The 25649-nt window shown below is 37.5% G+C and overlaps 1 pseudogene; it reads left to right on the top strand.

The window, feature by feature from the left end:
* Positions 1-21783, top strand: LOC140501105 (WASH complex subunit 3 pseudogene; annotated as a pseudogene).
* Positions 21784-25649: the final 3866 nt, after the last annotated feature.

The following is a 25649-nucleotide window of genomic DNA, read 5'->3' as shown; positions in this document are numbered from 1 at the left end:
ATGAACGCTGAACTGGTAAGCAGATGGCATGGTTTTAAGCTCCCACCTCTACCAGTTACTAGCTCTGTGACCTTGAGCAAGTCCCTCTCTTTATGTGAACTTGTTTCTTAGTCTCTATAATGAAGATAAAAATCCTTGTCTTGCTTGATCCTTGGACTATAGTCAAGATCAAATGAAATGTTTATAAAATGCCTTACAATCTATTATCAAGTACTAAACAAAATCAGATGCTTTAATTAATTAATTAGTTGTTGATGGAAGTGTAACGACTGCTGATTTGATACAGATGGGAACAGTAATTGATGATAATGGCCTAGTGTGGGCCCTGATCATATTAATGACTGTGATGGCAAGAACATTTAATCATGATTTTTGAAAGTGAAAGACAAGGGTTGGGTGACAGTGGCAGCTGGATCTACCTACCCACCTTTCACTTCTGGCATTAGAATTGCGACAGGCAATTCTCCATAGATATTAGCCTTTGGGCACTTGAACATTCCCTTATTCAGTGCTTGGAATGCAGGGATAGATAGGAGTATAAGCGGACCCTACAGAAGAATTCTGGGAACACAGAATAAAGTGTATAGAAACCTAAAGGAGTAGGACAAAGGTCAGTAGCCTTTGCTATTTGCATGGAACACAGTATGAGTAAGATACATTTAAAACAATATTCTCACCACAGTGTTATTTAGTAGCACCTTTTACATTTGAGGAAATAGAGCCTTGGGGGATATTGACTTCAGTCAAGGGATATGAAAAGAACTGAAGAGGGCTGAAATAGGTTTCTTATCATAAATTGGATGACAGTTAGGTTGAGAGATTCAGAAAAAAAAAATAGAAGACTTGATAATTAATGGGAAAGTTCACGAAAGACTCCAGAAAACAAACAAAAAATAATAATTCAGAGAACATTTCAAAGAATAGATCTGATCACAGCCTAGATCTCTATCACCTTCTGTTACAGCAAACTGAAGGACATTGTCTAAGAAGGATGATTTAGAAATCTAAAGGGATCTTCACAGATGTTGACCAAGACTGAGAAGGCTAACCAAGAAGAGCTAAAGGAAATTTTATAGATATTAGCAAAGAATGCTGGATGAGGAAGGTGCTGCTTCCCTTGCAGGAGGAAACGTTATTAATCACAGCCCCTTCCACATGAGGTTGCAGTTGTTTCAGAAGATAGCGTTTCACCTGAGGGATACAAATGGGGCGTAGTAGAAAGCTGAGAAAGCATACTGAATGAGTAGCTGATAGATGAAGATGAAAAGCTCTCTACTATATGCCTTCTTTCCACATACTGAAGGCTGTGAAGATCTTCTTTTAGCAGACTGAATGAACTGTAACCCTCCCATCAGGGGAGAGGCTTATTAAGTATAGAATTTTGCAGTGGGTGATGGAGGCAGCCAAAAACCTAGCTGCCCTACTGTCTTTTTTGACAGTGATACCGTCTGTAATTTTAAAAATCCTTCATTATAATAGCTAATTTCAGGCATTTTGAGACTCAGTTGTTCATTGCCCTCAAAATTGTGCCCCGGTAAGTATGAACCACCTCTATGTAAATTTTGCCTAGTGTACCTACTTTTCCTGTCTTTGTTTCCTTTAAATTTTTTTCACTTCCTCATGTAACACATTGAGGACAATGATTTCAGAATCCAAATGTGGTAGCTCCACTGGCATTGATGAAGAAACTATTTATAAATATTTAATAGTTATAAAAATTTTGAAAATATTGATTACATTTTCTAATTTTTGAGGGGTTGGGATTTCATCCAAATTCATTTTCAAATGCCCTTGGCAGAAATGTAAGCAGGGTTATGATGGATGATATATGAAATGACTGAGGAAACAAAAGTCTGAGCTTTTGAGCATTTTGATTCATTAAGCAATGCATGCCAATTGCCTAACAAATTGGCACTGGTAGCTTTCCTTAGGGCAGGATGCCAAATACATGGAAGACAGACTATCAATTTAGATAAATTAGTTAAAAGGAAATAAAACAACATTAGGTAGTCTGATTTCTAATTGGAGAAAAGATTAGGGACTTTCCAAGTTGGGAGGGGGAGAGCAAACAGGTGCAATTCCCTCATTTCAGAAAAAAGAGGTGTCCCAGTCTGAAAGCAATCAAAGAAATATGAAAACAAACTTGTTGATCAGTATGGGACCAATTTTCAGATAAGATATATGGATTGCTTGAGATGTATAATTGTGAAAAAAACAACAAAACTCCTTTCATCAGTCTTTGGATTTGACTGAGTTTCTGGTCAGCATAGTCTAGGTCCTTAGTTAAGGGTCTCTAAGCAGAAGGTAGAGGTGGTTTGGTTTCCCAGCCATATAGGGCTAGGGTCAAATAATGTAATAAGTATCCCTTCTGCCAATTCTTACAATTTTACAAAGTTTTTTCGCAAGACAGAAATTGGACTAGACCCATAATTTAATAGAAAAGGAACTGAACTGGCTCCAGAATTGCCACAAAATTCAAGATGACAAGAGTTGATGTGGTTCACTCACAATTCACCACTTAATTTCCTAATCCTCTCAGCTCCCTCAATTTCATCAGGGTCTTTATCTCAGAGCTTTAAATTTAGAAAGCCAAATCCAGTAGCCATTTCTCAGTCCTCTCTCTTCCTTGACAGTCTCCTCTCTCTAGGTTTTCAAGACATCATTCTTTCCTGCCTGCTTTTCCTCCTACTTAGTGCTCCTTGTCTGTCTGCTTTGCTGGTTCCTCCTCCAGATCACATCTTCTAATAATAGGTATCCCTCAGGGTTCTGTCCTGGACCCCCTTCTCTTGTCTCTCTATACTACTTCACTTGGTGATTACATCAGCTTTCATGGATTTAATCATCATCTCTATGCTAATGTTTCAAATCTGCCTTTCTGTCCCAACCTTTCTGCTGATGTCCCATCTCCAACTACTTTTCAGACATCTTGAATTGGAGGTCCAGTAGACAACTTAAACTCAATATGTCCAATACAGAACTCATTATCTTCTCCCCTAACCCTTCCCCTGACTCTACCTTCCCTGTTACTGTAGAGGGCAACATCATCCTCCCAGTCCCTCAGGCTCACAATTTAGGAATCATACAGGATTCCCCACTATATTTTATTCCTCCCTCCACCCAATATTCAAGCTGTTGCCAAGGTCTATCAATTTAACCTTTGCAACATCTTTCTAATATGACCTCTTACATCCTCTGACAGTACCACCCCCTAGTTCAGGGCTGCATCACTGTGTGTCTAACCTGCTGGTGGGTCTGCCTACCTCAAGTCTCTCTCCATTCTAATTCGTTCTCCATTCATCCACTAAAGTGATTTTTACAAAATGCAAGTCTGATCATGTAACCCCCTTCCCTGCTCAGTAAACTCCAGGGGCTTCCTATTGCCTCCAGAAGCAAATACAAAATACACTATTTGGCTTTCCTAATCTAGCCTGTTCCTGTCTTTCCTGTCTTCATACACTTTATCTCCAACATAATCTCTTTGATCTATTGACACTGGCCTTCTGGCTGTTCTATAAGCGAGACATTCCATATCTCAGCTCTAGGAATTTTCTCTGGCTGTCCCCCATGCCTGGAATACCTTCTCTCTTCTGCTCCAACTACTGACCTCCCTGGTTTCTTTTAAGTTCTAACTGAAATCCTATTTTCTACAGAAAGCTAGTAGTAGTAGTAGTAGTAGTAGTAGTCATGACTTTTCTCTTAAGATAATCTAGCTTAATAGAGAATAATAATACATCTTCTGAAAAAAAGTCTTTTCCTCTTTATTACCTCTCACTATTTTGAGGACACATTTCTCACAACCTTTTACCTTCTTCCTCTATAAAATTACACAAATGATTTTATGCATGAAATGAGTATGGCTGCCACATATTTGAAATTGGCAAAGTAACCAATTGTTTGGCTAGGTGAGGTGATTTTTAAACTTCTGATCTCCTTGTTCGGCAGCCTGCTTCATGCCAGTTAAACTACCATAGGAAAATGATGACAGCACCTGTGGATATCTGTTTCTTTATCCATTTCCCATTTTGTGCATCAATAGCTTATTTAAGGAGGTCATAGTGTAGCTGTTTTAATTGAATACTTTATCTTCTAGTTTTTATCCCTCTTTTTGACTTTGTACTTATTTTGATCTTTGTTCTAACAAGTCGATTATATGCAGCTGATATGGAAATAACTCACTAATTAATAGTGAGCCGTTTGCTCTCTATTAAGATGTAATTAATTTCATTTAAAAATATTATTTAATACTTGCTATGTGCTATGTCTTCCAACACTGTTATTGAAGTAAGTATTCATGTTGTATAGACATGGGGCTTCTATGTATTTTAATTTCTTACTCTCTTGATGAACCAGTAATACTTTGTAACTTACTTTTGCTGTCCCTCTGCCTACTTGTGTATTGAATTCATTAAGTATTAACATTTTATATTAAACATTTTAATATAAGTTTAAAAAATATTTATTATTAAATATATGAATATTTTATTTAATTTAGAAGATTTTATCAAATTCTCTATAAAATGTCTTCACATCCTTAAACTTGCAACAGATATTGGCATACATATCTGCAAATGCAAGTTATAATTAACTTCATGGTAGTCTCTTTTGCAAATGTTGATCTTAAGTCCTGTAAAAATAAGATGACCAGTTGTCCCAGGAAATCACATATCTTGTTGACTTTGGATCTATGAGAAAAACAGCTCCTTCAACTCCTTTATTTTTCTTTTTAAATTTTTTTTATTTTTTAATGAACAGAGATCTATTTTCTCTCTGCTCCTCCCTCTACTTCATTAGGAAAAAAATAGATTCCTTATTTTATATGGTCATATCAAGCAAAATAAAATCAACCATTGGCTGTGTTCAAAAACATATTCTCATTCTGTACCCTGAATCTGTCAACTTCTCTGTCACAAGGCGGATAGCATACCTCATTTTTGGTCCTCTGAAATCACGAAGATCATTGCATTGATCATCGTTCCTATAGCTTTCCAAACTTTTGAATTTACAATGTTGTAGCTATTGTATAAATTGTTTTCCTTGTTCTTCTTATTTCATTCTTAATCAGTTAATAAATATTTTCAAATTTGTCCATTTCAATAGTATTGACATTACAGTATAAATTATTTTCCTAGTCCTCTCAACTTTACTCTGTATTGGTTCATACAGATGTTTCCGTGTCTCTGAAATCATATATTTTCTCATTTATTACAACAAAAGTATTCTGTCACATTCGTATACCAATTTGTTCAGGCATTCACTAATTTATAGGCACCATTTTAGCTTACACTTTTTTGCCAACACAAAGAGATGTGATAAATATTTTTGTACGTATAACACTGTTTCCTCTTTCTTGTATCTCTTTTGGATAAAGGTCTAGAAGTGGTATGTCTGTGTCAAAGAGCATGCACTTTTTGTGTAGAATTCCAAATTGCTTCCCAGAATGGCTGCACCCATTCATGGGTCCACAGACAGTGCATTGATGCATCTGTTTTCTGTAACCCCTCCAAAATTTGTTTTTTCCCTTTTTGTCATCTTTGTCAATCTGATAGGTATGAGGTAGAACCTCAAAATTGCTTTATGTGACTTAGACATAAAAGGTCACATCATACAATGAATACAGAAAAAATTCCTGTCAAATCTATTGATAGAAGAAAAAGTCATGACCAAAAACAGGGATGGAGAGAATCATATGAGATAAAGTGGATAATTTTAATAAAACAAAATGTAAAGGTTTTGTACAAGCAATTCTAATAAAGTTAAGATTAAAAGAGAAACAATTAGTTAAGAAAAATCTTTGTAGCAAATTTCTCTAATAATGGACTCATTTACAAGTTATAGTAGGAACTGATTCAAATTTATAAATAAAAGTCATTCCCATTGATAAATGGTCTAAGGACATGAGTAGGCAATTCTCAAAGGAAAAGACCCAGACTATCTATAGTCATGAAAAAATGCTGCAAGTGTTTTACTTTTTTTCCTCTAAGTAGAACCCTCTCTAAATAGAAGAGCATTTTTTCCCTTTAATTGTGTCTTCCTTAATTTTTCTGGCTTCGTTAACACTAAGCATGTCACTGTTAATGGAAGTCAGCCTCGCAAATAGCATGCTGCCTGGAGGAAAATAAAAGTCCATACTTTTTTCATGTGTGCATATTTGTGTGCATATGCGTATATGGGAAACTTAGGTCTTCCTCTATTTCTTAAGAGCCTGGGCAGAAAAGTCAACAATGCCCCAGTCCTCTCTAATTACTGAGCAGACTGACAGTTGTCAGGATCCCATCCAAAACCATAGCCTCAGACATCAGACTTCTCACCACAAGCATTTCATCTCCAAATAGATCCTCAGAAGCCAAGTGCAACCTCTCTTAAAGACTGGAGTTGATCAAATGTAGAATGGGAGTCAGTGTGCTCTCTTTTACTGGAAGTCTTAGAGCAAAGAATGAATGACCAATTGTTGGTGTTTTAAAGGGGGTTCTTGTTTAGGTACATGAAATACTAAATTGTGTCTTCAGTATTTTCCACAGAATCTGAGACACTATGAAGTGACAGGGAGATATATTTCATTTGGAAATGAACAAATTAGATGAGAGAGAGAGAGAGAGAGAGAGAGAGAGAGAGAGAGAGAGAGAGAGAGTTATCCAATAGAGTAATTGATTATTTTCAAGAAAATGAATTCCCTGTCAGTAAGGGATTTCAAGCAAAGAGTTCATGACCATCTGTCAGGGAATGCACAAATCAGATATTCCCCCATTGCATGATGGTCTCAGTCAGACCTTTAAGATTCTTTTTGAACCTCAGTTCCTTTTTTTCTTGCTGTTCTTACTATCTGTCTTAGGAAGAAAGTATCAATCAGGAAACAACAGGCAGGTTTGAGAAGAGGAGAAACCAGATGCCAGGATGGTTTGTAAACTAGACAACCAGCCTCTGAATAAATGACTTTCATCTTCGTCTTCTTCGTCTTCATCTTCTTTGTCTTCTTCATCTTCATCTTCTTTGTTTTCTTCTTCTTCTCCTTCTTCTTCTCCTCTTCCTCCTTCTCTTTTTGGGGTTTGTTTTATTTTGTTCTCTGACACCACAGGAGATTTTCATTATCTCCATGAAAAATGAAAGTATAGAGTGTAACGAGGCACAGCACGGCAATTACCATCCAAGGAAGGTTTGCATTTTTCAGTATGACTTGTAACAAATGTACTTACTGAAATAAGACATGGTACTCTAGATAATAGGGAGCCAACCAAAACTTGAACATTAAGTCCCAAGAATCAGCATTTATCCCGTTTCTTAGGGACTTTAATTTTCTCTGATTAAAATTGATACTTATAACTTCTCGTCAAGCTGTTATTGTTCTTAGGTGGGTGAGAAAGCTGGTTTCTCTTTTCTGTTGGAGTGTTCAGGAATAGCTAACCTCTCTTTTTCTTTTGGTCTACAATGGAAGTGGGTGTGAAAAATGATACCCACAAGAGAGCCACCCTCTGGCTAGATACTGCCAAGGAGGAAAAGGTTGACACTTTTTCTCAGTCAAGTTGATGCACAGGAAAATATTAATAAATCTTTAAGTTTTGGAACCTTGCATTTGTTTTCTCAAGCATAACCTCTTACTGTACTAGGTTCATTGCTCCCATTCCCTGGATATTGGTGTGGACCAAGCACAGAATACTCTAAGGAGGTCACCTCATAGAATCCTGGAATCTTAGACTTGAAAGGAACCTCAGAAGATACCTAGTCTAACTCACCTGAATGAACAACTTCTTAACCTCATCTCCAACAAGTAGCAGCCTAGCTTTCACTGGAAGACCTCTCTCTTGTGAAGGGACAATTACTGCTTCCCAAAGCTGACTATTCCATTTTGAGTCAGTCCTGCCTGTTGGGCATTTCTAGAGGCTCTGTCCTGAGTCACACTCTCCTGATTGCTGACTACCTCTTTTGGATCACTTCAACCACAGCCACCATTCCCCACTTAACTCACTCTCAAGGCCGTACTCATCTCCAGCCATCTTGTTCTTGGGGTTTCACTTCTTCCACACTCACATCTCCTGCTTTCCACTGCTTCCCTTTATGAATTATCTTTCCCTATTAGAACAAGGTCCTTAAATACTGCCCTGTTTGTGTGTGTGTGTGTGTGTGTGTGTGTGTGTGTATTTATGTCCTTAGCTCAGTTCCTGGCACATATTAAGCATTTAATTAATCACCTACCTATCTACTAATCTATCTACTTATATCCCTCCCTTTCTATCTCATCTTTTCTGTCAGTGTCTGTATATCTCTCTCTGTCTCTTTCTCCCCCACCTGTGTCTCTTTCTCAGTCTGGGCCTCTCTCTCTTTTCCCTCCCTTTCTCTCTCTCTCTCTCTCTCTCTCTCTCTCTCTCTCTCTCTCTCTCTCTCTCTCTGTGTCTCTGTCTCTTTTTGTCTCTCTGTTGCTGTCTCTGTCTCTCTCTGTCTCTCCTGTTTTCTCTTTCTTTGTCTCTCTTTTCTAACTCTCAGAAGAACCAGACTAATCCCTCTTCCACTTTTGCAAATGCTTGAAGGTAATAATCATGTCCTCCTGAGTCTTTAGTCTAAAGCTCTAGATAGGATAATTCCAAGGTCTTTCACTATCCTGGATACTCTCCTCTGGATATTTTCCAATTTGTCAATATTCTTCTTAAAATGTAGCACCCCAAAACTAAAATGTGTTTTGATCAAAGCAGAGAGCATGGCTAAATTCTCTAGCCTTTCTTTTCTTCTTTTAATCTCCATCCTCCTTTATTTTTTAACATTTATTTTAAAAAATTGAGCTCCAAATTCTCTCCTTCCCTAAAGATCCTCCTATTGAAAAGGCATGCTCTATATTTATACAAGTAAAGTCATACAAAATATATTTTCGCATTAGCCATTTTGTAAAACAAACAAGAAAAATGAAGTGAAATAATATGCTTCAATTTGCACTCAGAGTTCACTAGGTTTATCTCTGAAGATGAGCAGTAGTTTTCATCGCGAGTCTTTTGAAGTCGTCATGGACTATTGTTTTGATCAGAGTAGCTAAATCTTTCACAGTTGATCATGGTTACAGTATGATTACTGTATACAATGTTCTCCTGGTTCTGCTCTCATCACTTTGCAACAATTCACGTCTTCCCATGTTTTTCTGAAACCCACCCTTTTGTCTTATAGCACAACAGTATTCTATCACAGTCACTTACCACAACTTGTTAAACCATTATACAACTGGTGGGCATCCCCTAGATTTCCAGTTCCTTGCCACCACAAAAAGAGCTGCTATAAATATTTTCATACACACACACACACACACACACACACACACATATATATATACACACACATACACACACACACACACACACACACACACACACACATATATATATATATTATATCCTTTTCATTTTTTTCAGTCTCTTTGGGATACAGACCTAATAGTGTCATTGTTGAGTCAAAAGGTATACACAATTTTATAGCCCTTTGTCTCCTTCCTATCTTATTGAAGCCTGTACTGGCTTTCTCTGCCCCCTTTCTGTTTGCCCCCTCTTCCCCACTTGATTCACCTTGAGAGGTAGGAAAATCGAGTGCAAAGAGCTTTGGTGCTCTACCACCTTGGGTTCAATTCCTCAGTTTGCTACTTTTTCACTGTGTAACCTTGGTCAAGTAATTTCTTTACTCTGGTCTCCAGTTTCTCTTGTAAAATGAGGATAATTCTGCCTTTCTCTGTCGTGCAGTCGTTATGAGGATCAATTCTAGTTCAATAAAATGACTTTCTTAATGCACCTATGTAGCTAGGCTTAGGAGTCAGAAAGATCTGAGTATTCAAATTTGATATGAGACACTAGCTCTCAGATCCTGGGCAAATAACGTCATCACTGAGCACCTCAGTTTCCTCACTTGTAAAATAGAGATAATAATAGTATCCACCTACCAGGGTGGTTGTGAGTGTAAAATGATAATAAATGATAATAAAAGTGTAAACCTTAAAACAGTATGTAAGTGATAAATGTTATCATGATTATTGTAAGGCATTGTGCTAGGTGTTAAAGGATACAAAAATGTGTATCGATTAGATCTTCTTTCAAGGACTTTACAGTTGATAAGAAAAGGGATGTGTACTTAGCGTTTTTAGATGACAGAGAGATCATTGGATTTATAGACCCACAAAATGCTCTGAAAATCTTGTTGCCTATATACATTTCAATTTTTATCTCCCTTCATTTTCCTCATAGGTTAGAGATCATTCTTCATTCACTGGTCTTTCAGACTCCTACACAGCAATCTGCACATAGTAGGTGCTCAAGAATAGGTTGTTGCAATAAACTGATTTGGGGGGAACTTGCTACTCTAATGATCTCTGAGTGGCTTCATATGGAGGTAGGAGGGAGAGAACATTTATTCTCCTTTCCTTCTTTCTTTTGCTCTAAAACCCATATTCCTTGAAGGCACATGGTCCAGGTGCTCCATGACAGATGTGTCTGTGTGGGTGGATATTAAAAAAAGCCTATCTCCTGCTCCTTTATAAACAAGGATCATAGGCTCATCAAACTAGGCCTGTATGGGATCTTAGGGTGTCATCTGGTCCAATCCTTTCATTTTACAGATGAGAAAACTGGGTCTGAGAGAGGTTCAATAACTTGCCAAATTCACTCAGGTATTAATGACAAGGCTAGGATTTGAATTTAGATCTTTTGATTCTAAATTCAGTGTTGTTTCCATTGTACGACATTGCTTCCTAAACCAGAAAACCCCAGGGTTATCCCACAGCTGTTGCAGAACCTATTTGACTGTTGGATGTATGTGTTTTATTTCATTGTGTGGCAGTATGGTCAAGCATTAGTTCAATTCCACCATCCTTAAATGAGCCCGACTGTGTGCCCCATCCTGTGTTGGCTACAGTCTAGAGGAGAAAGGAAGATTAAATTCAATTTTTAAAAATTACGAAATACCTAGCATTGGTAAGGCCTTGAGCTCCTTGGGAGGCAAAGACAAAAAAATGACTCAGTCCTTACCCTCATTATAGAGTAGATTAAGAGACATATGTAAATAACTATAATCTAAGGTAGAATAAAGTTGAAAGAAAGGTTGAAACAGAATGGCTCAAGAAATTAGAAAAGGGAAGCCTTCGTAGGATAGGTCATGAAGAATCAGATGCAACTGAAGAGATGTTATTTATACATTGTTTTCTTCATCATCAGTATGTCTTTTCATATTTCTCTGTATTCTTCATATTTATTGTTTCTTACAACACAACAATATACCATTGTATTCAAATACCACAATTTGCTTAGCCAATCTCTGATCTAAGGGTATTTATTTTGTTTTCAGTTAGTACTGCTGCAAAAAAAATCCTGATATATATATTTGAACCTTCCTTTTACCCATCCCCATTGACTTCCCTCGTGTGTATTCTTAGCCTGGCAGTGGGATCTTTAGGGCAAAGGCAACGAGCATTTTAGTCATTATCTTTACATAGTTACTAATTGCTTTCCAGAATGGTTAACTAACATCTAATTAGTGTTCTTGTCTTTTCAACAATGCCTCCAATAAAACTATCTCCATCTGTTTCTTAACTGTCAATGTGCTGGTTATGAGGTGAAACCTTCAAGTTATTTTGATACGTACTTCTTTTATTGTTAGTGGTTTGGCGCAATTCCAATGGGATGAGAGAGGATGGAATCAATGCAGGTTTGGGAGATTTTAAGTCCTCACATTGAATATCTCTGATTTAGTGTTTGATTATACACATACACACATGTACATACACACATTGATATCTATATAAGCATATAGATATACACACATATAAAAGAATTGCAAATTATTAAGGAAATATTAAAGATTGCTCAAAATCCTTGCCACTTCTAGGATAAAATGCACATCCCCATCTTGATATTTAAAAGCCTATCACATTCTGCCTCCAGCCTACATTTCTAGACTTATTTTACACCCCTCCCCTTCACACCCTGTATTTCAGCCAAGCTATCTTACATGTGAATGCCTCAACTTTGCTTTACACAGATTATTCCCATTCTCATGTGCTATGAAGCCTTTCCTTCTTTCTCTCCCTAGCTGTTAGTGTTCTCTTTTCAAACTCTCCTATATGATCTAAGAGTGGCGTGGCTCCACTAAATCCACACTATCAGGGATGCTGATGCTGATGCTGGTGGACCGCTTGATCTCAGGTGTTCTGAGCTACAAGGGGCTAAACTGATGGAGGTGTCTGCATTAATCAGCATTAATATGGTGAGTTCAATGGAAGGGGATGCCTCGGGATGAATGAAATGGAGAAGATCATGAGGTGCTGCTCCATTTCCAGCCTGGGAGAGATGGGGAGATCTAGTCTTTCAGAAAGAAATCATGTATATTTAAATTTATTCAGTTACAGATAAATATATTTCCCTGGTAGAACATAAGCTATTTGAATGCTGGACTGATTTTAGTTTTGCCTTTGCATCTCCAGTAATTAACACAGGACCTTACACAAGGAATTAAATAAACTCTTGGTAAGTTGAATGAACAATTAGAACGATCTTCACTTTATTCCTCCTCTTACCCTCAACTGCAGAGGGAAGGAGGGATGATGGTAGGAGGGCCCATTCCTTGTTGGCTAAGACTGTTGTGGACCTGAAAATAATTTGAATTATCTTCTCCACTCCAATATGAGGCCACTTGAGTTAATTTCCCCACCCCTCGCTCCACTCTACCAGCTATGACCGTAGTGAGTCAGGAGGTGGTGCTATTTATTGGGGACAATCTGCATTAACTTTGTTCACAAGCAGATTATTCTGAAACACAGCTGTTGGTCCTTCCGGCAAGGAATATATATGGGCTATTCCATGTTTTGAGCAGGCAGCTTTGGTCAGCTTCTTGTGTTTCCTTTTGAGCTATTTTTACTTGAAAGCAACCCAATGTGTCTTTAGTTAAATGCTTGCTTCTCTGAACCCTAGGTCTGAATGTGGTCCATTCTACCAGAAGCAGGCACATCTGCTAGGACATCATTTAATTACGAACCTTAGCTCATCCTCCTTACATTATTCTCTTAAGATTTTCACTCATTTTCATTCTTTATTACTTGCCCTTGATTCCACGATCTGTACATGTTTCTTTTTTTTTTTTTAAATCTAGCTTCTTTGATGAATTTCTCAAGAAACATCAATCTCTGTAGGCAACTCTCCTTTCCTTCTTTCTGTGGGTAATTTTTACTTGTGTTTTCTGAATTTGTCTTGAAAGCTTGTGACTTCTCAGGCCAACTTTCTTGAAGAAATACTATAACATTGGAGTCTATTTTTTTTCTGATATTCCTTCAAGTCTGTTTTCCCCAAATTTAGGGTATGTCTGACTATGCCTGGTTTTTCTATCCTTCCCAATCAGGAACTCCATGATCCCCATATTCACTTGTCTCCAGGTTTCTTATTGAGCAATCAGTTTCTTCTTGCTAGTGAGAGGTAGGCAGGAAATACCAATTGCCCTTTTCAATTTTTCTACCTTTTAAAGGCTGAATTTATCATTAAGGTAAATCACAAATGTATGAGTTCCTCTGCTCCAGCAAATCTTCAGATAAAGGTCCTATCACCACAGACTTATATCTTCATGCCCAACTTGTCACTCAGTTCTTAAGTTCTACATGTAGTAAGCCCTGGCTGTCTGGTCTGTAGTATATCCTCTAAAATTTCTCTTCCGTTTCTTCTTCCATTGAGCTTCATCCAAATCTCTCCAGGGGATTTCCCCTATTGGGTTTCTTGATTTCCTCATGTGAATGTAAATGCTTAATAAAATATGTCATCCCTTTGTATGTTTTGATTTTTTCAATAAGGTATACCCATCCAGTTATGAATCCTATGCTGCTGGTTCCCATTTATAAGGTCAAATTTGTGTCCTTGCATTAAAATTTCATATTCATCTTGCTTATTACACATACTTTGCGTATTTGTTTATTGGTTGTAATACTGGACACTGTCTCCTGAATTACAGGTCTCCTCTTCTGCTCTCCTTTTCCCTATATCTTACCTCCTCATCTTTGGTTCCAGATCTATTTTATAAATGAATAGCCTTTTTCCACTGTCTCTGTGGGTTTTTTCCTTTCTGTTTAAAGCCCTTTGATTAGATCCCTAAGATTTCATGCAAATTTGCATCATCTGGCCCTTATTAGGTGAATCCCATCCTCAGCAATAGCCCACCTTTCTTTTCTTATATAACATTTCATCCCCCCCCCCCCCAATTACATGTTAAAAGAACTTTTTACATTAAAAAAAAAGTTTTGGCTTTTAAATTCCATTTTTCCCACTTCCCTGAAATGGTAAGCAAATGTAATGTTATACATGTGCAGTCATGTAAAACATTTCCACATTAGTCATTTTGTATAAGAACACTTGAGAAAAAAAAGACACACAGAGAGAGATACAAACAAAGGAAAAGAAAGAAAGATAGAAAGAAAGAGAGGATGCTTCAGTCCATATTGAAACAATATCCATTCTCTCTCTGGAGGTAGATAGCTTGTTTTATTATGAGTCTTTTGGGATTGTTTTGGATCATTGTATTACTAAGAAAAGCTAAGTCATTCACAGTTCTTCATCGTACAATAATGCTGCTACAATATACAACATTCTGCTTCTACTCATTTCACTTTGCATCAGTTCATGTAAGTCTTTCTAGGTTTTTGTGAAATCATACGGTTTGTCATTTCTTTTTTTTGTTTTTTTTTGTTTTAATTTATTTATTTAACTTTTAACATTCATTTTCACAACATTTTGGGTTCCAAATTTTCTCTCCATTTGTCCCCTCCCCCACCCCAAAACATCGAACATTCTAATTGCCCCTACCACCAATCTGCCCTGTCTTCTATCATCCCTCCCTTCCCTTGTCCCCATCTTCTCTTTTGTTCTGTAGGGCCAGATAACTTTCTGTGCTCCATTACCTGTATTTCTTATTGCCTAGCAGCAAGAACAGTACTCGACAGTTGTTCCTAAAACTTTGAGTTCCAACTTCTTTACCTCCCTCCCTCCCCACCCCTTCCCTTTGGAAGGCCAGCAATTCAATATAGGCCATATCTGTGTAGTTTTTGCAAATGACTTCCATAATAGTCGTGTTGTATAAGACTAACTATATTTCCCTCCATCCTATCCTGTTCCCCATTACTTCTATTCTCTTTTGATCCTGTCCCTCCCCATGAGTGTCTACCTCAAATTGCTCCCTCCTCCCCATGCCCTCCCTTCTATCATCCCCCCCACCCTGCTTATCCCCTTCTCCCCCACTTTCCTGTATTGTAAGATAGGTTTTCATACCAAAATGAGTGTGCATTTTATTCCTTCCTTTAGTCGAATGTGTTGAGAGTAAACTTCATGTTTTTCTCTCACCTCCCCTCTTTTCCCCTCCACTAAAAAGTCTTTTGCCTGCCTCTTTTATGAGAGATAATTTGCCCCATTCCATTTCTCCCTTTCTCCTCCCAATATATTTCTCTATCACCACTTAATTTCATATTTTTAAGAAATGATCCCATCCTATTCAATTCACTCTGTGCTGTGTGTGTGTGTGTGTGTGTGATCCTACCAACTACCCAGATACTGAAAAGTTTCAAGAGTTACAAATATTGTCTTTCCAAGTAGGAATGCAAACAGTTCAACTTTAGTAAGTCCCTTATCACTTCTCTTTGCTGTTTACCTTTTCATGCTGCTCCTCATTCTTGTGTTTGAAAGTCAAATTTTCTTTTCAGCTCTGGTCTTTTCATCAAGAATGCTTGAAAGTCCTCTATTTCATTGAAAGACCATTTTTTCCCCTGAAGTATCATACTCAGTTTTGCTGGGTAGGTGATTCTTGGTTTTAGTCCTAGTTCCTTTGACTTCTGGAATATCCTATTCCATGGCCTTCGATCCCTTAATGTAGAAACTGCTAGATCTTGTGTTATCCTGATTGTATTTCCACAATACTTGAATTGTTTCTTTCTAACTGCTTGCAATATTTTCTCCTTGACCAGGGAACTCTGGAATTTGGCCACAATGTTCCTAGGAGATTGCTGGAGATTTTGTCCCTGAAGCCTGCTCAGATCTGCTCCCCTTGCTGCCGCACGGCCAAGGCAGGGTGGGCTCTGCTCTGGGTCTGGTGCACGACGGACCTTTTGTGTCAGCTTTTCAGGTCTCTCTGGAACAGAAATCTCCTCCATTCCATTGTTCTGTGGCTACTGCTGCTCTAGATTTTGTTGGGAGTTCTTCTTTACAGGTATTTTATGGGCTGTGGTTTAGGAGCTAGCATATGTGTATCTTTCTACTCCACCATCTTGGCTCCTCTCCCTGTTTGTCCTTTCTTATAGCACGATAATGTTCCATCACAATCATATACCACAACTTGTTCCATTTTCCAGTTGATGGGTATGCCCTCAATTTTCAATTCCACTAATTTCATCACAAAAAGAGCTTCTATAAATATTTTTGTACAAATAGGTCCTTCTCTCCACTTTTTAAAAATCTCTTTGGGATACAGACCTAGGAGTGCCATTGCTGGATCAAAGATAGGCAGTATCAAACCCCTTTGGGAGTAGCTCCAAATTTCTCTGCAGAATGGCTGGACCAGTTTACAACTTGGCCAACACTGTATTAGTGTCCCAAGTTTCCCATAACCCCTCCAACATGCAGCAGTTTCCTTTTTTTGTCATATTAGCCAATCTGATAGGTGTGAGGTGGTACCTCAGAGTTGTGCAAATTTCCCTTTCTTAAATCAATAATGATTTAGAGCATTTTTTCATATGACTATAGATAGCTTTAATTTCTTTGTCTGGAAACTGCCTGTTCATATCTTCTGACCATTTATCAATTGGGGAATGACTTGCATTCTTGTAAATTTGACTCAATTCTTAAATATCTGAGAAATGAAACCTTTATTAGAGTTACTTTTTGCAAAACCCCCACCCCCAGTTTTCTACTTTCCTTTTTATTTTGGTTGCATTGGTTTTATTTATGCAATTATTAAACATTTTATATGTCCAAAATTAGCTATTTTATATTTCATAATGCTCTCTGTATCTTGCTTGGTCCTAAATTCTTCCCTTATCCATAGATCTGACCTTCCATGAAGGTCCCATAATTCTTCTACTTTAAGCCATGGTGTACAAATACATGACTTATTCTCAGGTTTCATGTTTTCCATAGTAGTTTTTCTTTTCTCATCTACCACACCCTCATTTCTCTCTTGTTTGCAGCAGAGGACTCCTCTACCTCACACTTTGCTGAAAATATCAAACTCATTCACTGTGAGCTCCATTTTCTCCTGTAGCTTACATTTTAAAGCCAATGATATGATCTTCTTCCCTGCCTCCCTTTATTCCATCTAAAGATCTTTCCTCCATCTTTCTTTCAGTCTTTCATGGTGGGGGGTGACACATCCTTTCCTTCCCTTGTGCCTTTAATGTCACCCTCCCATCCTTTCTCTGTTTTTCCTTTTCTGAGTTTCCATTTTTTACTATCAAAAGGCATAGTTATAAAAATTCCAAAGTCTTCTCTATCTCCCCAAACCAAAAGTTCAGTTGATTCTATCATCCCTTTGAATTATCATCTATACCTCTCCACCTTTTCATAGCCCTCTCAGAGGAGAGAATATTTTCTTAGTCTACTGTTTACTTCTAAAATCTGTCTTGTATCCTGAATCCCTTAATTGTAATGGACAGTAATTCCAAAAAAATGCCACTCATGGCTCAGAAACCTTTTTTGTTTGTTTTGTCTTGTCCAGGTCTTTCTAATTCTTAGCAAGGCTCTCTAGGTAGTTTCTTGGTAGCAATCTGTCCCCACATTGATCCCTAGGCATGAGGAGTTATGGTCAAGTTTGACAAATTTGGGTAACGTTTGGCAAGGTTATGCTTTGTTCACATGTCCTGGATAGGTAGGAAAAGTCTCTATTGTTGAGATCACATAAAATTTCTGTCTTAATAGATACCCATTTATGTCCTGAGTTTGACATAGTAGAAAACTCCATCAAAGTCCTGAAGCCCTTATTAATTCTGGTATTTCCCAATGTCCCACAAGAAAATCTCCTTGGCCCTAGATACTTCAGAAATACATATGAGCGCTAGTTCATTCAGGAAAATTATTTTTCAGATCTTGCTAAACTTTGCAGCAAGGGCAGCATGGAGTCCTGAAATTGGAATTGGGGTTGCTATGATCAAATACCAGCTTTGTCATTTGTTTTTTGTGTTATGTAACCTCTTAGCCCCAGAAACTTCATATATAAAAAGGTGTTGGACTACATAGCCTCTTCCAACTCTAGATCTATGATCCTCTGATAGGCTAATGGCCAAACATCTATTAATATTCAGTACAAGGTAAAACAAGTTGCAAAGGGCTCATTCGTTCAACAAGCACTTATTAAGCACCTTACTCTGTTTGACTCAGGGAAGATACATAGACGAATGACAATAAAACCCTGTCTTCGTTAAGCTTATAGTCCAATGAATTAATTACATGTGCATATACATGCTTACACACACACATACACACACACAATTCAAAATCATAAGAATCTAAGAGAAAAGACTTTGTGAGCCTTGAGGAGGAGCAATCTGGTAATGAGTGAATGGGGGAGAAGACATTTATTAAATTCTTCAAAATACAAAAGCAAAAACAATTCCTGTCCTGAAAGAGCTTCTATTCTAAAGTGGTAAACAACACCTATAGGGGAGTGTGTAAGATTGAGTCATTAAAAGGGCTTTCCTGAAATAGTGATCTGGGTGAGGCAGTCAGCAATAAAGATGAAGGGTGGGTGGGACAGAATCATGCTTGACCTTAAAGAGGGTAGGCAGGGGAAGGCATCAGTGTGAGCAGAGATGTGGAAGTGGAAAAACATAGGAAGGGGGAGTTAAATGGTTGTTAAGTAAATCCTTTTGACCAAAAAAAATAGTCTGTAAAGAGGATTTATGAGGTCAAAAAAGGATTTCTGGTTCCAAATGTTGGAGGGTCTTGATTGCCAGGCTAAGTAGAACAGAATTTATCCTGCAAGAGTCATTGAAATTCTCTGAATGGAAGTAGTCAAAGTGAGTTGAGCAAGGGTACAAGATGAATTGAGTGGGGGGACAGAAACTTGGGAAGCCAATTCCCAGACTGTTTCAGTAGTCTAGGTAGATGGCAATGAGATATTGCACTGGGGTGGTTAGCTGCAGGAATAGAAAGGATCAGACCTGTACAAGAAGCTAGAAAAAGCTACTTGGTATGATTAGATATGAAAGGGAAGGGAAGACAAAGATATCAAGGCTTCCAACATGTCAGACTAGGTGATATTTAGTGTCACTAATAAAAATGAGGAAAGTGGTCAAACTGGAATGGAAGGGAAGGGAAGAATGTCCCATCACATGTCAAATGAAGGTCTCAAACATCTGGAGGAGTAGTTTGGAGGTAAAACTATAACTGAAGGAAAGCCCAGGAGCCTGTGTTCAAAGAAAATTTGTCAAGCTACTTAACAGATGAGTGAGAGATGATACTTTAAAAGTAGCACCTGCATTCCCTGAGAAGTTAGATGAGAGAATTGAATAGGGTCTTGCTAGCAGTGGCATCACTGGGTTTCCAGAGTTGAAAACAACTCTAAACAAGAAGGCTGAGGACAGCAGAATGAAGTTTGGCCCTAAAACCACCCCAGAAGCCACCTATGAACTTATTTTCAGTCAGTGATAATTACAATAATCTTCTAATTGGTCTCCCTTTCTTTCTTCCAATCAATCAACCATTACACTTTTCAAGTGATCTTTTAAGTGGGCTGTTTTAAGCAAGCCACTGTTTTCCATAAAAACTTTGTGTTTCCTCATTACCTACCAAATGAAGCAAAAATTCCTGGCCTTAGCATTCAAGGCCCTCTACAATTTTCCTCTAATCTATATATCTAGATTTATTTTACACTACTCCCCTTTATTGGCCCCAGATTACAATAAATTGGATTACACTCCCTCCCTCATTCATGTTTTGGAGCAGGTTGTCCATGCATGGGCATGAAATGGTATCTTCTCCCAAACCCCCTCACCTTTAAATCTTCATCTATTAAATATTAAAATCTTCCTGTCCTTCAAGACCCAAATCAAAGACCACTTCCTCTATAAAGCTTTTCCCAGCATGCCACAGGCAAAAATCTCTTTCCTTAGATTTATTTTGCATATTCCCTGGTCAACAAACATTTACCAAATGCCTACTGTTTGTCTTAGGTATACTAAACAAGGTAAGAAGAGTCCTTATCATACTCTTCCCTGTATTATAGTTCCTTCTTCCCCCTTCAAATAACTTGATAAGAGTAATTTTTGAGCTTGAAAGCATATTAGAAGGCATCTAGTCTACTCCTCTTATTACAGATGAGAAAACAAACTCAGAGAGGTCATTTGACATAGTGAATTAGAAGTAGACTTGGACAACAATATTTCCACTCTAGCATTCTTTTCTGAATTGTTTCTTTAAAGCAATATTTCTTTCTTATTTTCATTTCAAGGCACAAAATGGGCACTTAATAACTATTTGTTGGACTGAATTGAGTTGAAGTTCCACCTTATATGGAATCCTCTTGAAGATTCTACTCCTTCTTCCTCAGCAGTAGAGAGCTAACTTCTCAAGGTCTTCATAGTTGAACATATATTTCATTCTTAAGAAATATTAATTTGACTTTTTAAAATCCTATGGACCAAAAAATCCTGCCTTTCACTTTAAAGGACATACAATCACTCTGCAAGGATGTTTGTATTTAAAGGTGTTTCTCCCATTAGGGAGAAAAAACACTTACTTTCTGATAAAGTATATCCCTAGGCTTTTCAGGAATTTATCTTGCTCATTCCATAAAGCAGAGTTGTTTTGTTTTTTTCTCTCTAAAAAGTCAAAGTGTTAAGAAGTTTTTTGTTCCTAAAACAAAACTCTTCAACATTTTCACCTCTGTGGTCCAAAGACATGTCCAGGATCAGCAATAATTTTCCAACTGGGTGATTTTCTACTTACCTTTCCATGGTTGGCTAATTTGAGGTGCCCATTTAACGTTCTCAGGGCAGAATTGCTAGGCACGGGCCACCTCCAGAAATATGGACCTAGTTAAGATTGGCTCATAGGTTTACTGAATGTCAGAGGTCGAGGGAGGGGAAGGAAAGGACTGTAGATTTAGAATTAGAAGGTACTTTAGAGATGATCTAATGTAGGTGTTCTTAACTTCTGCTGTATCTTGGACTGCTTTGACAGGCAAAGGGAAGCCTTCTCTAAATCATGTATGTATACCTAGGATAGGGTGCCTCTGATGGGGTCAGGCATAGATCTGACCAAGTTGCCAGCAATTCAACAAAAAAGGACTGTTGCATTTCTAAAGCAGTTTTTTGTACGTACTGTACAGTTCCCCAACCTATTTTCTATGGTTTGTGAAGAGAAGCTGTCAGCTCTTTCTTTTCAGATCCAACAAATTGAAATAACACTCAATATTTTGGATGCAAAGCTATCATCTATTTCGGGCCTCAAAGATGTGAAATTTGAAAGATCAACTGCAAATGTTAATGGTGTTACAAATGGTCCTGAAGCCCCCTCAGATCAACAGTCATCTCTGTCTCCTCTATCTGAGCAGAAGAGTATACAAGACACTGGATCACAGAAATTTGAAGCAGCCACAGAACATATCTTAACTGTAGCCAAGGATCTAAGATATATCAGATATCTCAAAATGGTTCAAATGAGTCTTCTTGTGATGGCAATAAGAAACAAAATGATATCTGAAAGACTGGACTCAGATCTTCTTGAGGGGCCAGATGCCCCAGTGCCTGATGGGGAGAGTGAAGCAGATGCCAAAGAGAGTTCAGATAGTGAATCTTCTTTAAGTGACTGAACTTCATGTTAACCTTATAGCATTTATATATCTTTGTAATATATACATGCATAGAAGGAGGGATGTTTTGATAGCTTATATGCTTTAGACCAAATCCATTGCTATTATTTTGGAGGGTGACAACTTTCAGACATCACCTCTTTTACAAAATATTTTCTAACCTAAGATTTTTCAACTCTTCATAATGGCTTCTAATCACAAGTTGGAAAACATATTATCTAAGAATCATCTTAATTTGTGCAAATTTTCTATAATGATTAACTTGAACTGTGTCTGACCCATAAAAAAATTATCAGTCACCCAGTCAAAAATTATTTCTCTGTTTTAAAAATGCAAAGGATATTGTATTATCATGGTAGACACGTAACTTGACAGTGGGCATCTTATTAACACCTGGAAGAACCTATAACTCCAGTGTACGTGAATAAGTGAAAATTGAATAGCCTAATTAAAATAAAGCATAATGGTATTATGAGCACTAAACTGTGATACTTGAATGATACAATATAAGTTGGAAGATGAAAACCATTTACTTTGAGTTTAACAGTAGGTGATATACTTCCTAATTATCTCCACCCAAACATTGAATGTGGTTAAATTGTGAAGGCCATTTGTACTAATCATTTTAGTGCGAAAATCTTCATGTTGAGTTCCCTTCCATAACATTTACTAAATAATATTCTGTCCAAATGACAATGCAGTTCAAAATCACCAAATTGTCTATGGAGACTTCAAGGTATGGTTGTGAAGATGGTTCTCTTTCTGTTTGAAAGAGAACTCTAGCAAGAGTTCTCTAGCAAAAACTACATCTTTCAGCACTTGGTCATCGTATCTTACCAAGGTCAAAGGTAACAGCATTGGCTCTCAATACAGTGTCCTCTTGAAAGAGTTAGCTAAACATCTGTGTTACCCCTTATGACTCGAGGCTCAAAAAGAGCAATTAATTTGCACATATTAAAAAGATAATCCATTTAGATAATCACCTTTAAAAACATAATCCATTATAAATAATGGTGCACAAACGGGAATAGCTTAAGAAGTCTCTAAAACATTTGTCACATGAAGAAATTTAGAAACTTAGTGGATGGTGCTATTTCCTAATCACTGAATTGACCTAAATTTACTGTTTTATTCTAGAAATATAAAATTGTTTCATTTCTCCTTTGATCTGAAGCTAGATTTGGTACTAAGCCATACTTAAGACTTCCAGAACTTTTCTATTTAAAAATTTATTTTTAAAAAATCTACCAATAATGAGCCACGAATTAACAATAAACGAGTTTATATCTTTATAATCCATTGTAATTATGATATAAATGTTAAATGTTTTCCTTGATACACAACCCACAAAGTTTCCTTAAATCTGTAAACAAAACAGGACTTCTATTAAAGGATGAATTGTGTCCACATGCTCCTATGAAGCATCCCCCAGGCAACACTGTTTAGTAAAACTGCTTTGTTTTTCAACAGGTTGCTTAAAATAACAAGCTCCATCTCCAGAGTTCACAAAGTATGGAAATTCCCACATTTTAATCTTGTAGCAATGTTACAGTATTGTCAGTGTGGCAGTCATTAAAAATTATTTTGCCTTCTTTTCCTTAAAACGTTAATAAGCTAAGGGATGAAAATGCGTCACAGTGGTGGCTGCCTCAATCCACCTAGGTTGGGCAGGCCATCTTTTTTTCCATTGAAGTTTTGGTGCTGACTCCACAGTACTGTTTCTTACTCTCTTTGTGATCTTGGACAAGTCAGCCTAACCTCTTTGAACCTCAGTTTCCTCTTTTGTAAAAGGAAAGACTTGAACCAGATGATTACGGAGGTCCTGACAGCTCTAAATCTTAGGATTTAGAAAGAGTACATATTTTTGCTACAGTTAATCTTGTTAGCACATTTTCAGCAATAAACAATCTCACAAATATGAATAAAAATATTTTCAGTACGTGGACATTGTCTCATCCTTGTCTTATGGATGAAGCAATGAGTGCTAAGAAAGGTTAAAGTAACTTGCTTAAGAAATTAAAAATAGTTTCATTTATGACAATGAGAAATGCTTACTTTGGCCATTATATTCCTATATATTAAAACACTAGTCCTTTGTAAGAACTTGCAAAGTAGATTTTAATAATCTTATTAAACTTGTCTTTTGCAAACTACAAAAAAGAAGCTTGCTCTAATAGGGAAGGACAGCATATAAAAAGAAGCTGAAAGGGGGCATGGAAAGAGTAAAAGGCACGTGAACATGGTGGAGAAAATCCGGAGAGTCAAGAGCACAGCACAGAAAGGAACGGAGATAGGGCTGGCCTGGTCCCTTTCCTTAAAATGGAGGTTCTGGGAAGAACTGACCAATCAGAGAAAGAGGCCTCAGGGATCAAGTGAGCTTCCAACAGGAGAAAGCTGATGCTTGTCTGTTATTTGTGAATACTCCTGACCTGCCATACCTTTTGCCACATAGTACAGCAGTAGTAAAGGAGCCCTGTCCTCTAACAGAATATCTGCTTTGACAGACCTTTGGGCCTTTTCTCTGAATCATGTTTACATATATATATATATATATACAGAGAGAGAGAGACAGAGAGAGAGGGAGAGAGAGAGAGAGAGAGAGAGAGAGAGAGAGAGAGAGAGAGAGAGAGAGAGAGAGAGAGAGAGAGAGAGAGAAAACATATATAGGAAACCAGTTTTATTGAAGTAGCTATCCAAATCCAGAGGTGATATGACCTTCCCATAGTCACAAGCACTAGTATTGCCAAATACAAAACTAGAACCCAGATCTTCCTGAGTTTACACCTGACTTCTGAAGACATTAGGTGATGCTATACTCTCTTAGAAAAGTCTACTAGTGCTCATATAACACCAACTCAGGCTGATAGAGGGCTTGAAAAGTCATGAGCCATTTTCCTCACAACCTGGTGAGGGAAATGATGTAATTATTAGTATCCTTATTTTATTAAAATTTCACTGAGCCTCAGGGAAGTTAAATGACTTCTGCACAAAACAACTGATGGTGTTTCATAAGATTTTCTCATGCCAATACTGAAAACATGTGGAGCTGAAGCAAAAGACATACCCACCATCTATGGCAGAAGAAAAAGAACCTTTTCATTTGTGGCCAAGGATTTAGAAAAGGAAATTTGAAAAAAAAACAGGATTAAAATCATAGAACAATGGACATAACCCTTCCAGGTATGGAAATGGTTATGTCAATTTGAATGCTGCTCTCAAAGCTAGAGTTGGAAAGTAGAGGGAAAGTATAGTACATGTGTGGTGACCTGGTGCAGAAATAAGATGGTGGATTAATCAGAAACCCAGGATCCCAGGGTTGGAGCTTAAGTGCTAGAATAGAAATGGAGGACAATACATAGACAGTATTGCATAAAAGGATGACATCTTTTCATTTTTTAAGAGAAGACCACATGGCTTAAATGGAGACACTCAAAAAACATAGAGGACGAAATCTGGGAAAGAATAGAAAGCCAGTAGGGTACCATACCTTTCACACACTCCTTCAAACTGGGACAACAGTTGACTGCTCCAAAACTAGGTCAGTCTGATGATTTCTTCCCATCTTTGATCATTCACATCCTTATAGGAATAAGGGACTATGGCTAGAACATGGGAAGTTTAACAGAATAAAGACTTTATGTAAAAAAAAGAATTGTAGCAGTTCTTTTTGTGGTGGCAAAGAATTGGAAATTGAGGGAATGCCTATCAATTGGGGAATAGCTGAACAAGTCATGGTATATGAAAGTAATGGAATACTATTGTGCTATAAGAAATGATGGGCAGACAGATTTCAGAAAAACCTAGAAAGACATGAACTGATGCTGAGTGAAATGAGCAGAACCAGGAGAATATTGTACACAGTAACA

The sequence above is a fragment of the Notamacropus eugenii genome, chromosome 1 (assembly GCF_028372415.1).
Source record: "Notamacropus eugenii isolate mMacEug1 chromosome 1, mMacEug1.pri_v2, whole genome shotgun sequence".
Taxonomy (NCBI): Eukaryota; Metazoa; Chordata; class Mammalia; order Diprotodontia; family Macropodidae; genus Notamacropus; species Notamacropus eugenii.
The sequence above is the reverse complement of the archived record's forward strand: the minus strand, read 5'-3'. Positions and strand labels throughout refer to the sequence as shown.